The sequence below is a fragment of the Lolium perenne genome, chromosome 7 (assembly GCF_019359855.2).
Source record: "Lolium perenne isolate Kyuss_39 chromosome 7, Kyuss_2.0, whole genome shotgun sequence".
Classification (NCBI taxonomy): domain Eukaryota; kingdom Viridiplantae; phylum Streptophyta; class Magnoliopsida; order Poales; family Poaceae; genus Lolium; species Lolium perenne.
The window spans coordinates 196,049,239-196,052,382 of NC_067250.2; the positions used below are offsets into that span (position 1 = coordinate 196,049,239).

Genomic DNA, 3,144 nt, shown 5'->3' on the forward strand with positions numbered 1-3,144 from the left:
CCAAAGTGGTGTTGTCTCCAGGGTTGGAAATGCTTCCAATCCCCATAGGCTTCCGCACCTACCTTGGCACCGTCCCCAGGACGATCATCCTCAAGATGGACACCGGCTTCTCTTGGATGGTAAAGTTGAGGGACGTCAAAGGCAATGTCTGTCTGGATCAGGGGTGGCCTGGATTTTCCATTTCCCACCAGGTCAATAGGCTACTTCATGATATTCAAGGTGATGAGGGGTGACGTCTTCAAGGTCACCATCTTCGACTACACTATGACTGAGGTGGTTCAGAGGTGCCCACAACATCATCCAGCCCTCGCCATGATCGAAGACTGGAATCCGTGCCTGTATTTGTCTCGTACTTTGTTTAATTTCGTGATGAACTATGTGTGTTGTCTGTCGAACAATGTCAGCTATGTCGTTCTAACCAATGTGTGCTATGTCGTGCTGAAGATTGTCTGAAGAATGTGTGCTTGATGCTGAAAAGGGGTGGTATCCTCACCATTTCAGAAAGAAGGTTATCACATTCCTCATTCCGCACATAACCAAACACGCTGTTATGTTTCTTCCAAGCGCAAAACAGCCTACTAAATGAACTACCTCTCATTTCTCCAACATTTTTCCAACAGAGCCCAAGTAAAATTGTTGACATCCAAACATAGTGCCAAATTTAGTCCAAATCAAATATCCACTCATACGAGTAGTTGTTGGGTCAAGTTGCATGAGATGAGCAGAAACGCAAAAATCATTGTGGTCAACCAATCAGACCCCTCGTGTCATCAGGCGAGTAAATAACAACTAACTTTCTTCGCACCACGAACAAGGTCCAGGAAAAAAAAAAGCTCATTACTGTGACATCTGATTGTCAAAGACTTGAAGCTCCAGCAATTGTATTGTGATGTTGCCATATTAACAAAGCGAGACGAAAGTCTATTTCAAGAAGGAAGGCTTGAAGCTACTCTCTGAACATTGGCATCGCCATCTCCAACCATCGCTACATGTTTTACAGCAAATCAACATTGTTTAGTTCTTGTTGGATTTGAGCTCTGCAATTCTCCGTGGCCTGGCATCACCATAGTTGCTCACAATATGAAAGGTAGATGTTAGTTCAGACAGTTCACGAAATGAAGAATATCTATCATACGGAGTACTTTATAAAGCAACACAAAGTGTCAAAAAATAATCGAATCAGATCGAGGTGGCATGCAAGCGCAACACCTGAAGCGACGGTTCCCTCCGTGTCCGGGCTGTTCAGCTGTTTTCTTTCGTTTTCTCTTCTTCTACCAAGTCGACGCGTCTAAGCAATCGTGCAAGCCCCTATATAAACACAGATGAGTCGCTGGATAATGCGGCATCCAAGTTTCTTCCTCATCATCTCCTGTTCTTGATCGGCACCCCTTAACCGCGTCAGGAAAACACACGAGTTTTTGCTAGCTCCTTCTGCAATTCGATCATGAGCTACCAGCAGGGCAACATGGCGAACCATCCGCAGGACCAGCAGCAGGCCTACGTCGCGCCGCCACCGCCGGCCGGCTACCCGAAGGCCGACGCCGACCAGCAGTATCCCGCTGCTGGCGGCGCTGCCGACACCACCAGCCGCGGCGGTCACCACGGTCACCACCACAACGGCGGCGGCTTCTTGAGAGGATGGTAAGTTTTGTTAGTATCTTTGTTATGAATTCTCGCTCTGCTTCATCGATCCTGGCCTCGTACCTTCAAGATGAAACTGTTCATGATTATGTTTGCTTCTTTTTTGTTTGCAGCTGTGCGGCGCTCTGCTGCTGCTGCCTCCTCGACGCCTGCTTCTGATCAAGTTATGTCTGATGCTGACGCTGACGCTCTTCATCGTGATTGTCCATCATGGTTGGTCTGATCAATTGTTGTTGATCATTCTTCTTCTGTGTGTGTGGTGATGCCATTGGCTGGTCATTTGTTTCTTTGTTGAGTATTAGTTGGTTTTTCGGTGTAAATGTTTATGTATGATAGTGATGTTACTGATGTTATACGGGCTCCTGTACATCATTATGTTTTTTTTATCAGTAGTTGATCGCTTTTGAGCTTCCCTGTATATGCTTGGAAGGCGATTGTGTTGTTCTCATATTGATTTATCTTTGGAAAACCTAGTGCAATTGATGGACCCCTCATACACACACACACGCACGCCCGCACGCGCGCGCACACACACACACACAGACCTATGAACTCGGCAAGAATGAAGAACCAATATGTGTGTGTGGCTCAAGACCTATGAACTCGGCAAGAATGAAGAACCATGCCTCCTGCTCAATCGCTCGGCTAACCATAGTTTATCAAACTTGCGAATTTTTCATGACTGTATTCATCGTGGGGGAAGAGGCGGAAGTGGAATTAAAGGTTAACAATTAGGGTGAGGTATATCACCAGAACCGGAGAAGTTTGGAGGGATGGCCTTGTCTAACAGCACGGGACTTGACATCGGCAATCAGCTACCTTAAAGCATGGTGGTTGTCCACTACATTTTAATCCAACGTAGATCAGTTTTCAGAATATTACAGGCAACTTCCATTGTTACCCAGGCTTATCAGTGGCGGACCATTGCTACATCTCCGGTAAAGCTTCATGGCAAATTGCACACACAAAAATTCTGCTCATGCCAAACAGTCCTTCCATCCCTTGCTTTGGCTTGAGAAACCTGAAAAATCCTGCTCACTCCGACACTGCTTTGGGTGTTTCTCTATTGAACAACCTGAAGATATGAATGAAATGAACCAAACTCCAAGCAATTAACGGAAAAAAGAGAAGGATATATGGATGACCAAGTCAACAGAAAAATCTGCATAGATAAGAGTAGGCCACCTAATGCACCAAAGCTCCAAAAGTACAACCAGATATGAGCTGATTAAACTCCGCAACTAACTAAACAACTAGACATGTGCTTCCAGTTTCTAAAAGAAGAAAATAGACTACACAATAATTTAACCAACCATCTATATAGCTGCTGAATGCAAGAAAGCTTCCCTGAATAAGGTTTGAGATAGTATTTCCTTCATAAGCAAGTGCTTCGACTACCAATGGATACATAAATTTTGTAAATGAACATTGCATTGTCCACTGAAACTAGCACAAACAAAGCTGCATCAGTTTTTTTTATCTGCTTGTAGTTTTGCACTGATG

At 44.8% G+C, this 3,144-nt stretch overlaps 1 long non-coding RNA gene across 1 annotated transcript; it reads left to right on the forward strand.

The window, feature by feature from the left end:
- The first annotated feature begins 1,347 nt into the window (after positions 1-1,347).
- Positions 1,348-2,110, forward strand: LOC139829826 (uncharacterized). Its single transcript, XR_011748831.1, has 2 exons — positions 1,348-1,641; positions 1,755-2,110. It is a non-coding gene; the product is annotated as an uncharacterized lncRNA (long non-coding RNA).
- The last annotated feature ends 1,034 nt before the right edge of the window (positions 2,111-3,144 follow it).